Genomic DNA, 17,807 nt, shown 5'->3' with positions numbered 1-17,807 from the left:
ATGGCCATCGGGGGTGGAAAAGGCAGAGCGTTCTTGCGCCCGGGGTGTGAGGCCGATTTGCCAGTAGCCCGCCGTCAGGTCGAAGATACTGAGGTAGCGGGCAGCTCCCATGCGGTCGATTAGTTCATCTGCCCGGGGGATGGGATGTGCGTCTGTTCTGGTGACCGCATTCAAGCCCCGGTAGTCAACGCAGAACCGGAGTTCTGGTGTGGTGCCGGGGGCAGCTGCTTTGGGGACCAGTACTACAGGGCTGGCCCAGGGGCTGTCTGAGGGCTCGATGACCCCGAGCGCGAGCATCTTGGCTACTTCTTCCTGGATGCAGGCCCGTACCCGATCTGGCACGCGGTAGGCCCGGTGGCGGATAGGGGGGCTGTCCCCCGTGTCCACATCGTGCACACACCAGGAAGTGACACCTGGGGTGAGGGAGAACAGGCTGGCGAACTGTGACAGGAGGACTCGACACTCCTGGTGTTGCTCTCTGGTGAGGGCCCCCGAGAGTCGGACCCCATCCACGGAGCCGTCTTGCTCCCGAGTCCGTAGGAGGTCAGGGAGGGGCTCGGAGTCTTCTTCAGCCCCACTGTCTGTGGCCATCAGGAGGCTGAGTTCTGTACGCACAAAGTGGGGCTTCAGTCTGTTAGCGTGGAGGACCCGGAGGGGGTTCCGGGGCGATTCCATGTCGATGAGATAGGTGGCAGGGCCCTTGCGCTCGACTACTTTGAAGGGCCCCGTCCATTTGTCTTGCAGGGCGCATGGCTTGGTGGGGGACATCACCCATACCTGTTGGCCAGGTTCAAATTCAATGGAAGAGGCATTCTGGTCATACCACTTTTTCATGTCCTCTTGGCTGGCCTCTAGGTTAGCTTTCGCCAGCTCCCTGAACCGCCGGGTCTGGTTGCGGAGGGTTAGGAGGTACCGGAAGACATCTGGAGGGTTCTTTAGCGGGGGCATCTCCCAGCCTTCCTTGACTAGGCTGAGTGGTCCCCGCACTGGGTGTCCATATAGCAGTTCAAACGGGCTGAAGCCCAGGGATTTCTGAGGGACCTCCCGATAGGCGAAGAGGAGGCACGGTAGCAGCACATCCCACTGGCGACGGAGGGGTTCTTCCAACCCCCCGATCATCCCTTTTAGCGTGCGGTTGAACCGCTCAACGAGTCCGTTCCCTTGAGGGTGATAGGGGGTCGTGAATCGGTAGGTAACCCCGCACTGTTGCCAGAGGGATTTCATATATTTAGAAATAAAGTTCGTGCCTCTGTCGCTGACGACTTCTCGGGGGAAGCCCACCCGGGAGAAGATCCCCATTAGAGCCCGGCCGACTACCGGGGCTGTCACGGTCCGCAGGGGAACAGCCTCAGGGTAGCGGGTGGCGTGGTCCACTAGCACCAAGATGAATCGATGGCCTTGTTTGGTACGCGGGTCCAGGGGTCCCACGATGTCTATCCCGACCCTCTCGAACGGGGTTGAAGAAAAGTGGAAAATGACTCACTCTCCCCACCAGGGATCTATCCAGCAGTTTGCATAATAAAGCAGCAAAGGAAATTGACAGCCAATCTGTAAAATCAAAAGACATCTTTATTATTATTATTATGAGGCTTCGTCGTCCAACCGTAGTTTTACAATTGAAAGAGGGAGCCTGCCTGAGCTTTCTCAGGCAGGCCTTTTATACAAAAAGTTTGGCCCTAGGCTCACATTCTTGCTGAAAAACACATCATTGTAGGTCGCTCCCATGGTACCATAACAAAGCAGGCTATAATTATGAATTCCATTCTACTTGCCCAAACTGACCAACCCATCTTCCATCATGAACATATGTCAAACTTCACATATTTTCCTGTGCAGGCCCGGTTGAGCTCACAATAGAACTGGTTTCCTCCCCATCATATAAACAGTCACCTCCCCATTGTAAAAGCCCAGAAGCAGAGAAACAGAGCCAGGTGTGGAAGATAGAAATGTAGGATAAGGGATGCTTGTGGGTCATAAACAGGCATGGCTACTGTATTCGGCCTTCTAATCTTGCTCAGGCCAATGTACACAACAAGTTGCTCAGATCTTTAATATAGATTGACTAGAGGGCATGGACTGGTTTGGTGAGGCCAACATCACGTAGGCAGATTCAGCCTGTTCAGGTCAAATGGGAGTCAGGAAGAACTCAAGCTAAGGAATACGTGTCCTTTAAGAATCATTGGCTCATGTATATGCCTATGTAAAGGGCAACAACTAAAATGGACGCTTGTTCACAACCTAGAGCCTGTGGGCTCAGAATGAATTTGCCAATAACTCCTGCATGCATCAATGTATCGTGATGAAAATACACAGGCATAATGTCCTGATCATTACCGGTCTATTGATACCAAATTCGTCGTGGTATGATGATATTTTCTGCACGAGTGTTTAGGCCTTGGTACACCATTATGGCAGGGTCCGGAATTTTCAGAACCACAGACGCCCCTTTTGCCCTTATATAGGCAATAACCTAAACCCATGTATGGCTGAATCTAGGTCTATACTTATCAGATCATCAAAGGGGTTGCTGTAGTATTATCTTACTACTTAGCAACTCTCTCGGGACAAGTCTTCTTACACACGTAGTGGTACAAAGGCCATATATGGCAGGACCAAATAGTGAACACCTCTATCTGTAGTACGTGGTATAGGATCACCCACCCAACAAATATTGATGTTCTAGTGTTGATGTATAAGCTGTACAGAAGGGTCTATCAGTAAACTCTGGCCTAACCAATGTATGTTCAGTTAAAATATGAAAGTCATGTGAAGAAACAGTAAAGAAAGAGTAGGTTGAGAAGTTGGTGCAGACGTAATATAATAACTAATAGAATACATAAAAGTATTAAAATAGAGAAAGTTATACCACCCTTAGAGAACAACATTCTATAATTTCGGTTTTTCATCTCTTGCTTTTCATCGTCATTCCTCAATACAATCTCCATTTTCTAATGTCGCTCACGCGATCTTGATAGAGTACTTCAGCTGTGATTATTAGCAGGTCATAGGGACACTGCAAGTCCTGCAGGCCTACTGCCACTACTCAGGTCACAAACTGAACCGTTGGTACTCCTACGTGACCCTGCAACTGGCAAATGGTAACCAATCAAAAATTTTACAAAAAACCATAATACAATTTCAGAAAAAGCAAGAGAAAAAGAAAAACAAAAGTCAAATGCAAAATACTTGCACAATCCTAAACAAAAAGCAAATCCTAGAATTTAATAACATTTTATATAGCTTCCTATGCATTTCAGTAATCTATTATATGTTCAAGTGAAACAGTGGCGTTCCTGATCAATGCTCTCAGATGAAAAAGGGATACACTTCCACAGAGAGACTTCATTCTGCTTATACTAAACAGAATAGTACTTTAAAACAAATGCCAGCAAAGCAGCAAAAATTAGTTTCCAAACTCCAATTCTATGCAAGCTCACAGAAAATACCCAGAGTCCGTCAAAGCCTCTCCTTGCAGGCTTCTATTGTCCATCAAATCCGCTTCCAGTGTCTTCTTCGCGTTGGGCCTCTTCAATTCAGGCTTTTTCATGAGAAGACAATACTGTTTAGTACGAGTGCCCTCCGGGCAAAACACTCACAGCTCACTCGAAAGTCTCAATGTCTTAAAACAATGCACCAGTGTCTCTTCTCTGTGACACCTCAGGAAATGTGCTCTTCATTGATCAAGGGCACAAAACATCTTGTGCAGAAACAAGCACCACTGAGAATCAACCTCTCAAGATCAGTAACTCCTTTCAGACTCCAACACTCATCATTTAGTGTCAGAGGACGATCAAGCTGCTCTTCTCATGGGCACCGGAATGTAGTGCCTTTTCCAAACTTGGATTCTCAGGTGCACTGCCTTTCTGATGGAGCAAAGGGAAAATAGGTGTGTGTGGGGAAAGGCCAAAAACTCAGGCCAAGGGGGTCAGGGGACCGCGCGCTGTCAGAGGTTCAAGCACATGACAGTTTGAACAAATTGCACAAAGTGGATGACAGTCCTGCCATCAAAAGCAGGGATCCTTCGCATCTTTGCACTGAACTTCTGAGGCAAAACAGAAAATCAGCTCCTTTTTTCTTTTCTTTTCACAACGCCTTCTGATGAAACAAATGGCTTGCTTAGGAGGTACCACTGGAGGCACGCTGATGATCGCTGTCCATGCTGATGACCGCTGCCCACGCTGCTGATTGCTGTTCACGCTGCTGATTGCTGTTCACGCTGCTGATTGCTGTCACGCTGCTGATTGCTGTCAGGAATTGCAAGGCCAAGAAGTCTGTAGTCGTCTGCCATGTTTACTGATGGGGACCAGGCTTTTTTTTTTTTTTTTTTTTTGATTACCGGTCTGCAGGGTACCATTCTTCCTTTTTGACTCTGGAAGATTCCCGCAAAACCTAGTGTAATAGGAAGTGTAACACAATTGTTAGTTTCCTTCAAGTCAGATATAAAAACAGTTCATGGGTTGGCTTTTTGACAAGAGGGCTGCAAGCAAGTGGCCTGCAATCTGCAAAGGAGTGGCAATTCGTCATGGCAACCTAAATGGATGCCCTCATACAGTGGCATTATCTAATAGGATACATTATTTAATGGGGTAAATACATATTCTCCTTAATGATGAAGCCTAGGTGTTCCTAAACTCCTTATCTAGAACATCTCAAATAGAGCAATGGCATAATACACATTATCAAGGACATGAAGAAAAGTCCCTTTTTAAAACAATGTGCATCAAGTGCGCTATGTAATACAAAGGCTAATGATCAACTGTGCAGACAAGAGGACAAGAACTAGGGAGTCCTGGTATCTGCATGATTAGAACACATCTTATTAAAAAATTGAAACAGCAGAAACAGAAGGGAACTGAAAAATTAAAAATAGACATAAAAATATGCCGTACTAAAAAGAATGTAAACTTGAGATATCTCCTATTGAGATGGAAAACTTGTATTGGGTCATTTAACCAGGCTATCACTATCCTGACAGTCAGTCTGAAAAAGACATTTGAAGTGGGCCTAAAGTAAATTCTTAAAAATTAGTCTCATCAATCAAAAGGGAATGTATGTGGAACATGAACAATACACCCATAATAATAAATGGGCTGACTGGTGAAAGGAAGATGGAGAAGGGAAAAAAATGGAAGTAGGACACAACTAAAATCTTCAATAACTAAACATGATGCAACATTGGTCAGGGAAAAAGCAAAAAGAAAAATCTATAGGAAGGACAAGAGTTTGCTTGGGTGGCCTAAGGCATGTGACACAGCACCAAGAGCACGGGGATACATGAAAAGACCAATGTTACAGAATTTTAACTCTACCGCTGACAATCTATACCCTACACGATAATTCTAACTAATGTTCAGTTGTCTCTTCAGCGAAAAAAAATGAATCCATAGGCTTATTCAGGAATCAAAAAAAATGCGATCAAAAAATGCGATATCAAAATTAGGCCACCTTTAGTCACGGATCTATAATTCCATCCTTAGGCCCAATCAAGGATACATAAATGCAGAGCTGCCTGTCCTTAAGGAAAAAAGGCAGTTAAGTGACTAACAACGGATGGCATACTTTAATCCAGTATATCATTTTAGTTTTCTTAAAAAAATCATTACAGCCAAATTAGGCATGCACTGGAAAAACACAGCTGCCTTACTGCTCACAGTATGAGGTCCATATCTGTGAAATTTATCTTAATACAAATTCATCCAAATTATTGTGAAACAATGCATATCGTCATATGTGTTCTTTCACAACACAGGGGAATTTGTAATTCAAAGTAGCACCATAGAACAGAACATACACACAAAAATTAAAAAAAAATACACATATCAGGCCATCTCAAGCCATAAGATATACTTGCTGTATATCAGACACAAGGAAAAACAGCCCAGACAAACAAACAGCATATATGAATAAACGGTCATGCATAATACCATGGCACATGCCCTTCTTTTGACAGCAGGGCATCAGGTAATTGATACCCTGCAGTCAACTATAATGTCGCTGTGTCAAATAACGCGTTTCAGTGGACCAAATGTACAAATGAAACATAAACACACACATTTTTTCTTAAAGAAATTACGCAAAAAAAAAACATTTCTCTTCAATCAGCCAACTCACGTGTCTTGTGAATTAATCCATGAATTATCTGTAGGAAGAAGCAGAAAAGATACACAACACACACATTTTGCATAACAACATCAATTATAACCCTTTTTATCAGACTACAAAACATGGCACAACGTGACATACAAAAACTTTTCATTACTTACCTGTAACCTATTTTCCATGTACCTTGCAAAAACGCCCATTCTCACTCAGGCCTAAGGCCTTTAAGTTGCAGAATTTTGGGGAAGGGCTTCTACTTATTGCCTATCTAAAACTCAATGTAACACTTCGTTTTTCATTTTGTCAAATAAACTTAACTAAAAAAAATTCGTTCCTAGCATGGAGACACACATATACCAGTTCTACAGATCATCTAGCAGAACGTTTGATATTTGTTTTCTCAAAGAAATCACTTTTGCATTTGCCCTTTTTAAATCATGTTCCTTCATTTTACACAGTGCTTAATTTGTAAGACATGAAGTGCAGGTGCTACAATTTTGCATGAGGAATACCTTTCCTATTTGTTTATTATCTCAGATGTGCACTTTTAAAGCAGATGTAATGTGAATGCGGCAAATGAGAACAAGCCAGCCTGCAATGAAATGAAGGTTACAGATTTAAATCATATACAATCAACTACATCTCATATAAAGCGCTTGTGTGCAGCGTTTTGAAAGCAACTGGGAGCTATGCAAACCACGTGTGGGCTCTACAATCCTTCAGGGTACTGACAAATGAGGCTGCAGTTTTACAAATTAAATAGTGTTCCTTTTATTATTATTAGCGGGATGCAATGCTGTGTCAACCCTGCCGTATTTCTAATTTGAGATAAATGTGTTGAGGACATAATTTACCGAACAACAAGCGTTTTGTGGGAACATGCTGGAGCTATTATTTATTCTTTGGCTAAAATGCAATCATCATTGCTGTACATGGCCCTGCATCCTTTGCTCATTTTAGTTCAAAAACAAAAACCCCATCCCAGCTAATGTCAAATTTGTAACACTTTAAGAAGGCACTTTTTAACAAGTCAGGCTATTCAAGTGACCTCAGGTCAGGACCGTGGCATGGGCAGGGATTTAAATACAAAGAGGCAGCTGATGCATGCTTAACCATGTCATGCTGCATTCCACAGGCGAGGCCCTAATTAAAAGGTCACAAATGTCAACAAGACAGCCTTACAAGATAACATCTCAGCCGCTACTGCTGGAAACACGTTATACAGGTTCTGCCAGTCCCCTGCCAGTCCCCTGCTCGTGGTAACTGAAGCTGACAAAGCCAGTAGGTTTAACCACTTCCACATAACCTGCAATATTTCACTATATTTAAAACAAATTCTATGACACATTGACTCGCTGAATCATAAGAAGGCACAACCTGCAAACATATATATTAAGATCTAAATGTATGTATTTACTAAAGAGACACTTTAAACAGGGGCCCTGAAACCATTTAAAACAGTCTATTTATCTGAAAATCGACTTTTGCATTCTGGATACTAAGAAATAAATATTTTATAATTTTATTGGTTAATGGGTATTACTAGAATGTCTACTACCCAATTTACGAGAAATGCTTTTGAAAATACTAAGTTATATCTTATAGAAATGAGCTTGTTTGCGCCTGGGGTAAGGGAAATTGCGCACAGAAGTGTTTGGTCATTTTCGTGGTACAACATAACTTAAATCAAACATTTTAATGCTAGGGGGTCATAGCATGAGTGTTAAGCTTCACAAATATTAAAAAACGATTTTTGTAGCACTTTGTTTTTAATAATTATTTTTCATAATTAATAAAAAAAATTCTAATGAAGCCTAATTATTGCTATTTGTGACTGTTCTACATATAAAATGCTCACTACATCCCTTGCCTATTATTTAGATACATATTAACACACAAGCCTAGGCGCAGCTGCCTAACTGGGAATGCGTGAGAATACCGCGCCATATTTATTTAAAAAGGAACTGTTTGCAAAATTCCACCACCCGTGTTTAACTAGAGAGGTGCTGGCTGAATTATTATATATACTGCAGCTGAAAAGACTTGGCTGTGAACATCTAACACTGTGCGTCTAAAGAACAGGCAATTTCGTTTTTTCATTTTTTTCTTTGGAGCCTTATTTACATCTATTGAAGGTGACCCATACACATACATACATTGAGCTCATTCCAGACACAAAACAGAAGGGGGGTCAAACACTCAGGACACACAAAGCAGCGCGCTCTAAACATTTCTTGTAAATCGCGCAGTCGCAATTTACAACAAAACCCACAAACAACATAGACATTTAAACACACATTTTAACCCATAGGTCAACACTTAGGACAGGAACAAGGAACAGCCTACAGACTGTCTTCAAAAATAACCTGCCAAAACTAGTTGTAAACCATATTTACAACAAAAACGTTTTAGTTCCTATTTTTTTCTTGGTTTTTTTAAAATTCTTCAACAGATTTCCAGAAGGCTGCAAAAGGGACAGCCTCACAGACCTTTTAGAGAGAGCTCATAAATTGGAGTTCCAACCGGAGGTATCAGACGCGAATCCTCCAACTGGGAATCCTTTGTTGCAACCTAGTCAGTACTAATGCAAAACCAAATACCGCGACCAGGCATCTGCGCTCACTAGTCGGGTTTCAAACTTCATGGGGCTATCTCCAACGATATACACGCAAATGTACGTGACCCACGGTTTTTGAATACTGCAGTGTTCAAATAATACCAAGGAACCAATACTGAGGAAGATTATCCAACGATAATCTGAACCACAGCAACCAAAAGGCCTACCAAACTGAACCAAATGTACCGGTACCCAAACCAAAGCGTCACATTTCTGCGACCAATAAATAACCAAGGACTGCGTCACATTTCTGCGACCAATAAATAACCAAGGACTGGGAGCGACCCATTTTTATTCTTCAACTAAAACAGATGGAGAAAATATCTCTTCAACTGCCTATACAAATTGCAATTTGCATATACACAAATATTTGTCCAGATTATAACTGTCAATTCCCCACTGCACTAACAGTCTGTTAAAAAATACTGACAGCAAAAAAAAAGAATGGGTTCCTTAGTCAGGAGTGACATCTTTAGGAGAGTTTTAAGTCAGAAAAATCGAAAAACATACTGGGCCACAAAGACAGATAATCCCCCAGAAAACCCTGTGCCCAGAGTACCTCTTTTTGGTAGAATTCTGTCCTGCCTCCAGTAATCTTTCCATCCTTTGACAAAACACTCCTGCAGATAACCACTCCATGATAAGGCCCCACGTTGGGCGCCAACTGAAGAAAAGTGGAAAATGACTCACTCTCCCCACCAGGGATCTATCCAGCAGTTTGCATAATAAAGCAGCAAAGGAAATTGACAGCCAATCTGTAAAATCAAAAGACATCTTTATTATTATTATTATGAGGCTTCGTCGTCCAACCGTAGTTTTACAATTGAAAGAGGGAGCCTGCCTGAGCTTTCTCAGGCAGGCCTTTTATACAAAAAGTTTGGCCCTAGGCTCACATTCTTGCTGAAAAACACATCATTGTAGGTCGCTCCCATGGTACCATAACAAAGCAGGCTATAATTATGAATTCCATTCTACTTGCCCAAACTGACCAACCCATCTTCCATCATGAACATATGTCAAACTTCACATATTTTCCTGTGCAGGCCCGGTTGAGCTCACAATAGAACTGGTTTCCTCCCCATCATATAAACAGTCACCTCCCCATTGTAAAAGCCCAGAAGCAGAGAAACAGAGCCAGGTGTGGAAGATAGAAATGTAGGATAAGGGATGCTTGTGGGTCATAAACAGGCATGGCTACTGTATTCGGCCTTCTAATCTTGCTCAGGCCAATGTACACAACAAGTTGCTCAGATCTTTAATATAGATTGACTAGAGGGCATGGACTGGTTTGGTGAGGCCAACATCACGTAGGCAGATTCAGCCTGTTCAGGTCAAATGGGAGTCAGGAAGAACTCAAGCTAAGGAATACGTGTCCTTTAAGAATCATTGGCTCATGTATATGCCTATGTAAAGGGCAACAACTAAAATGGACGCTTGTTCACAACCTAGAGCCTGTGGGCTCAGAATGAATTTGCCAATAACTCCTGCATGCATCAATGTATCGTGATGAAAATACACAGGCATAATGTCCTGATCATTACCGGTCTATTGATACCAAATTCGTCGTGGTATGATGATATTTTCTGCACGAGTGTTTAGGCCTTGGTACACCATTATGGCAGGGTCCGGAATTTTCAGAACCACAGGGTGGTGACCACGGGAAAAGGTTGCAGGGGGGCCTTTAGTTTGCGGCCGCTCTTTCCACTGGCTTGGCATGTGGGGCAAGATCGGCAGTGCTGGTGTACATCGTTTCTCATTTTGGGCCAGAAGAAGTGGGTCACTAGGCGACTGTAGGTTTTATCTTGTCCCAGGTGTCCTGCTAGGGGGACATCGTGGGCCAGGTTTAGCAGAAAGTCTCTAAAACGGAGCGGCACCACTAGTACTCGGCTGGCCCCCAGCTCTGCGATTCTTTGCTCACTGTACAGCAGATCATTGTCCCAGTAGACCCAGTGAGTTCCGGAGGTATCCCCTGCGCTTTGGGCGAGCGCTTGCTGGCGGAGTCCCTCGAGGGAGGGACAGGTCTTCTGTTCCTGGCGAAATTGCTCTTGCGTGGGCCCCCCCTCTTGAGGCCACTGGTCGAGGTTAGCGAGGTCGGAAGGTTGAGCTGGTTCGGGGGGGACGTCATGGTCGGTGGTTTCTGCTGGGGCGACCGGAGGCGGTGGCGCCGGCCATTCGGGTTCTTCTGGGCGGTGGTTGGCACGGGCGGCCATGGACCGGGTGGTGACACACGCCCAGTCTGGGACGCCCAACATCCCCAGGTGTTCTCTTCGTTCTACGGCTGCCCACGGAGAGCTTTCAAGGTCATTCCCCAGGAGGCAGTCTACGGGGGCATCGTCTCGGACTGTTACCTTCAACATGCCGGAGACCCCTCCCCATTCGAAAGGGACGCAGGCCATCCGACACAGACTTTCTGAGTTATCGGCTGAACGTACCGGGCAGAGAATGTTCGGTAGATATTGTTCTGGGGTCACCAGGTGACAGCGGACGGCTGTTACACTGGCCCCGGTGTCACGAAGGGCTTCGGCCCGGCGTCCATTGATGCTCACCCATTGGCTGTACTTCTGGGTGTTAGCGGGTAGGGGGACCCGCGGGACCATGTCTCTCCCCCCTAAGCAGGCTAGGGCCATGGCGGCTGGCTCCCATTCTTGATGCTCTTGTTCATATTCCTCTTGTTCCTCTGTGATCTGTTCCTCCCCTAGGGCAGCAGCAGCTACCTGGCGGGGCCTTGGGCTCTGGTACTGGGGGCAGTTTGGGTCGTTCGCATAGTGGCCGACTCGTTGGCATCGATGGCACGTAACATTGGCTCGATATCCCGGTCGCGCCGGGGTGCTGCCCCGGTTGGCCGGGGGGGTGGTGCTGGTAGCGGGGGCGACCGGGGCGTTGTCTCTTCCTCGTCCTTGGCCCCCTCCTCCCCCTCGGGGACGGTGCTGACCATTGTTGTTCCGGTTCTGTTCGTAGGACCCATTCCGGCCCACTCTGGTGATCTCCCACCGGTCAGCTTCGGCTGCGAGCTGCCGGGGATCCGTTAACTTGCTGTCGAGGAGGTGCTGGCGGAGTTCAATGAAGCAATTGTTCGACAGATGCTCCCATACCATAAGATTAAACAGTTGTTCGTAGGTTGTGACGTTGCTTCCTTTGATCCAGCCCTCGAAGGCTCGGCTAAAGTAGTTTACATAGTCCACCCAAGTTGTACCCGGGATGCGGGTGCAGTCTCGGAACCTCTGACGGTACATTTCGGGTGTGAGGCCATAGCGGGTGAGGAGTGCAGCTTTCATATGGTCATAGGAGGTCATCTGGTGGTCCGGGAGCTGTAGCAGGGCATCGCGGCCCTCATTGAGGAATCTCCCCCATAGACCGGCTCCCCAATCGCTTCTATCGATCCGGTGTGCAGTCATAGCGATTTCATAGGCCTTAAACCATTGCTGGATGTTGTCCTCTCGGAAGTATTCTCGAACGACATCCTTGGGGATGTGTACCTTTTTCTCTGTTGCCCCTGGGGAGTGGGGTTGTTCGTGCACCCCTACTCCTTTATTCTGCTTGCGTAGGTTGATCTCAGCTAGGTTCCGCTCGTGTTCGTACGCGAGTTTCTTTTCCTCGAGCTCCCTTTGTCTCTGTTTCTCCTCTCTTTCTTCTCGGAGACGCAGGTGCTCTAAGTTGATTTTTTGTTCGGCCAACTTAAGCTCAATGTCCATTTTGAGTCGGGCCATTTCCAGCTCGTGTAGTCGGGTTTTTTCTCTTTCCTGGATCTCGTCTTGCGAGAGACCCGTTCTTTGCTCTTCAGGGGCCGTGGTGGTTTTTGCTGCGGTGCTCTGATCGGGGGTTCCGGCGGCCCCGGTTTCTGCCCAAGACTCTAGGGCATGCTTAAAATCGTCTTTGGTACTTAGTCCGGTGGTAGCGATACCTAGTTCGATGCAGAATTGTTTTAGTTCACGATGGCTGTACTCATCCAATTTCTCCATCTGGAACTTCTCGGTTGATCCGCTTTCTTTAGTTGTCATTGTGATTTCGTCGTGGGGTGAGCTACTCTCTGTACGTTTATGCGGTGATTCGGATCGCGCCGCTGGCCACCAATGTTAGACGGACCGGGAGGGTCGGCCGAGGATAAGGGGAGAGGTCTCCGGGGAGAGCCGTCTCCAGCGATCGTACAGACAAGTAACTTCCCCCCCACAGACGGACACCACACAAGGTTGAAGTTCAACGAGACTTTATAGGCAATTCCTTAAGTTTACGATGGACTGGTACAAGGAGGTCTGGACTCAGGGGTCCCCTCGATTCTAGTCTCTGGTTTGGGAAAAGGGTAGCGGGACAGTCTTGTTACCACAAAGATGAAAATAGCTCTCAATCCTCGAGCTCGGCGTTCTAGATGATCGGGCCGCGGCGGAGCCAGCAGGTCCCGAGATGGACGAAGGAAACGACGGTCCGCGGCGGAGCCTGCAGGTCCCGATGAAGATGATGGTTACAAACGGTCCGCGGCCACGCCAGCAGGTCCCGACGACGATGAAGGATATGAAGGTTACGAAGGTTGCGGCAGCACCAGCAGGCCAGACGATGGTGCACAAGACAGAGCTACTGCAGCGCCGGTAGTCCGTCAAGGATGAGTTCTTCTTTGCGTCTCTCGACTCCAAGATACAACTGCCTTCCTGCTCTGGAGCTGCCCCAGTTATAGGGCTGGTGTGCTTTGATGTCCGGACCCTCGCACTTGGAGGTCGGGAGGTCCGGGATGAGGGAGTCCAGACACCCAGCAGGGGGGTGGAGCCGGCGCCCGGGGAGGCGATGGGCGAGCGGCACTTGGCGGGGGAGAGCCATCGACACCTCTTTCTCCCATTGACTTGCCAAGTAGCCCGCTCACCTCCTGGGTGGATGGTGGTGCCGGGATGTCTGAGGTCGGGCCAGGCCCAGGGTTGAGGTCGATCGGGGGCCAGGCGGCCTCGTGGTGGATGGTCCAAGATGGCGCCCCAGGATGGGCGCGAGGGCCGGCAGTGGATTGGACCCACGAGGTTGACATGCTCGAGGGCAGGGGTCTCTGAGGGGGCAGAGGACGTGCAATGGTGGTGTGTGGTACTTGTGGGCTTGGACTCGGGCCTGGTTGGGCCGGGGGAGAGCGGCCCTTCATGTGGCCTGTCCAACAAATGGCAGTTCATGTCCGTCCGCACAGCGGGCGTGCCGATGACGCGCCAGAGGCAAGCCCGTCTGGGCCCGTCCGGGCCAGGACGGACCTAGGGACAGGGATGCTGTCCGTGTCAGCTCACCACGGGGATAAATACTCAAAGGAGGATCTTATTCTCCTCCGACCTGGTTGACTCACGATACTGCTCACACGAAGTGAGATCAGATGACTTATTCATGCCGTGTGAATTCTGCCACAGTAGGAGCCAGGGCATTACAATAGGAGTTCACGGGGGGGTCCCGCTGGCTATGGCACTATTTAACTGCAGATCCCTGCCCAAACACTCTTTACAGATCCACCATGTAATCCAGGATAACAACTTGGACATTCTGTCTCTCACTGAAACGTGGTTATCTGTCAATTCTGATTTCATTATTGTTAACTCCCTTCCGGATGGCTATCTTATCCAATGCCTTCATAGATCTCAAGGGAAGGGGGGGTTAGCCATAATCTACAGGGATAAATTCATGTGTAGGGCAGATAAGGGTATCATTCTGGACGCCGAGAGTCTTCATTTTAGGATACAACTTTCCCCCAACAACTCGCTCTCAGGCATGCTTGATTACCGCCCTCCGGGCGGAATAAAGCTATTTACTAGCTCCCTTCTCGACACCGTGTTGGCGTTGGCAGCCTCTTCTTCAAACTTCTTGCTGTTGGGAGACCTGAATCTCCATTTTGATAATCAAGATCATAAAGTGGCTTCAGACCTGAGATCTGAGCTCAGGGCGGGCAACCTCGTGTTGCACAACTCCGAGCCTACCCACGTAAAAGGCCATCTGTTGGATCCAGTGTTTTCTAACATCTCCCAACTTAGGCCTTTACCCCCTCTCCCCCTCCCCTGGTCGGACCATTTCCTGATCCCTTTCGAGCTTAACCACACCATAGAACCTAGACCTCCCCCCGCAACGTCCTCACGTACCCCTCAAAGGCTATGGTCTCAACTGTCAATGAAGGACCTAACCACAGCACTTGAACATACGGTCCCCATACCTGAAGTCGATCCTCTGGAGGCCGATGTTAACCTCCATAGCTGGAAATGCTCTGCCTTAGATGCCGTTCTGCCCATGAAAATGGTGAATAAAAAGAACGGTGGCCTTAAGTCCTCCTGGTACCCGCCTTAACTGAGGATGATGAGGAAAAAGTGTAAAAAACTCAAGCGAGAATGGCGTAAGAACTGGGCGTCTAACACCAGATCAGATTACCGCGAAGCTATGAGATCCTATAAGGCGGCTCGCAATCTGACTAAAGCTGCCTTCCTCGAGGAAAGAATAAAAACCTCTTCTCATTCCTCGAGGGAGACGTATAAGATTGTTAAGGAGCTGCTTAAAGTCCCCACTCCACCTGTATCACAAGATGGAATCAAAGACAAATGTAATCAACTGGCCCATTACTTTGACACCAAGATTCATAACATTCTAGCCAGTCTTCCCCAGAGTGCCCCCAGACTGGATAAAGTTGAGCCAGACACCGCTCCAGACAGGGTAGTGTTGGACAGCTTCACACCTATCTCGAGGGAGGTTTTCTGTGCCGAGCTGTCTTCCCTTAAGAGCGGCTCTCCCCTTGATCCCATGCCTATCCATGTCCTCAAGCGGTTTACTGACACCATTGCCGCCCCCGCAACGGCCCTGTTAAATGCCTCTTTCAACCAGGGCGTAGACCCACCTAGCTGGAAGCAGGCGATGGTAAAGGCGCTATTAAAAAAACCAGGCCTCGATCCCGCGGACCTGTCAAACTTTCGTCCCATCTCTTTACTGCCGGGCCTCAGCAAGATCGCTGAGAAATGCGTCAACCGGCAGCTATCACTTTACCTTGAGTCCAATGACCTGCTGTGACGGTCTCAAACGGGCTTTCGTCCCGGGCAGGGAACTGACTCGGCCCTAATCGCCACGGTGGAGGAGGCCAGATGCATCTTAGATTCAGGAGGATCCGCGGCTGTGGTCCTCCTGGATCTAAGCGCTGCATTTGATGCTGTGGACCATCGTATCCTGATTCAACGTCTGGCCGAGATGGGAGTGAGGGACGTGGCTCTCAAGTGGCTCACCTCATATCTGAGCGGGCGGGTCTATCAGGTCTGCGAAGGCAACATTAGATCTGAGCCTATCCCCCTTCAGTGTGGAGTCCCACAGGGCTCATCTTTGAGCCCTACGCTTTTTAACGTTTATATGGCCCCACTGGAGGAGGTGGTTTCACCCTTCGGGGTGAAAACAGTGATCTACGCAGACGACACACAACTGGTCGTCTCGTTGTCTCTCTCAGAAAGTCATGGTGAAAAGTTTGCCTCCTGTTTATCAGGCATTATGTCCTGGATGTCAGGCTCCCGACTAAAACTTAATGGCACCAAGACGGAGCTGATGCTCCTGGGCAACTCAGTTACCTCTCTCCCAAAAACCATATGGCCACCCTGTCTGGGTGCCCCCCCCTCCCCTAAGGATGCAATAAAAAGCCTGGGGGTCTGGTTCGAGCCGGAGCTGTCAATGGGAACACAGGCCAAAAGGGTTGCGGGGACCTGTTATGGCCTGCTCCGATCAGTGCGGAAAATTCTTCCGCTACTCCCGCCCAACTCCAGGAAACTTCTGGTGCAGGGGCTTATTCTATCTAGGCTAGATTATAGCAACGCCCTATTCCTGGCGGCCCCAGAGTCAACCCTCAATACGCTCCAAAGAGTCCGGAATGCAGCTGCCAGGCTGCTCACCGGATCGGCAAAAAGATCTTCTGCCAAACCTGCCGTTAAGGCCCTTCACTGGCTGCTGATCCAAGCAAGAGTGAAGTTCAAGTCCCTCTGTATTGTGTTCAGATCACTTCAGGGCGTTGGCCCCCCTATCCTGAGGGACTTGATCCGCCCTTACAAGTCGTTGCGCTCCCTTCGGTCCGACCATGGCAATCTAGTGACAATCCCGAGATCGAAGAGCGCACAGTCTGGTGGCCGCCGGTTTTCCGTTAATGCCGGTCAGCAGTGGAATGCCCTCCCAGTTGCGATTCGGAAGGAACCTAGTCTGGGGAAATTTCGGAAAGCCCTGAAAACCCACTTATTCCCTCTTGACGTCTGACTTTTTGGTGCACGCTGTTGGTAGCTTTGTGTTTCTTTTAGCGCTGGGACGCTCTAGGGCAGCCATGCTCTCCACAAATCAATTTTCATTTCATTTCACGCGTGCGCGAGTTATAGTTAGCAGATCTAACTATAACGGAGGAATTTCTATGGTTTTGTACGAGTGAAATGGCCAGCTAACTATAACACCCCTGAAACCTGTGTTTTTTTCAGTGAATTTCTAAGGTTTTTTAAATGCTAATTTCTAACTATAACGTCTCTGAAACCTATGTTTTTTCAGTTAATTTCAAAGCTTTTTTAAATACTAATTTCTAACTATAATGTCTCTGAAACCTATGGGTTTTTTCAGTGAATTTCAAATGTTTTTTAAATGCTAATTTTTAATTGTGATAGTAGTTAGACCTATTTTTTTGTACTGATTTTCTACAGTCTTTTAAAATGTTTATTTATAAATATTTTATTCATTAAATAACATTATATATTTTTCTGAAAATTGCAAAAAAATGTTTTAAATTCAAACTGAACTATTGATTAATTGTTTTGTTTTGTTTTTTAAAAATTATATTTATTATATTTTCTTTTAGAAAAGTCGTGAAGGATCCTCGTACGGTGTACAACGGCTGCATGTTTTTCAGTTACATCATATACATTTAGGGGTCGATTCCGATTCGCGAATCTAATCCGTACGATGATCCGTATTCGTAGCTGTTTCTGTACAAATCGTATTAATCCGACCGAATCGCGTAGTACGATCCATAGGTCAATAATCCGTCCTAATCCTTGCGAACCGTACGAAAAACAAGGGTAAATCCGTACGACATACACCCTTACAGAGAACTGAACGATTCGTAAACATGCTGTACGACCGGCCAAGTACG

The sequence above is a fragment of the Lissotriton vulgaris genome, chromosome 7 (assembly GCF_964263255.1).
Source record: "Lissotriton vulgaris chromosome 7, aLisVul1.2, whole genome shotgun sequence".
NCBI lineage: Eukaryota > Metazoa > Chordata > Amphibia > Caudata > Salamandridae > Lissotriton > Lissotriton vulgaris.
This window is presented reverse-complemented; position numbering follows the sequence as displayed.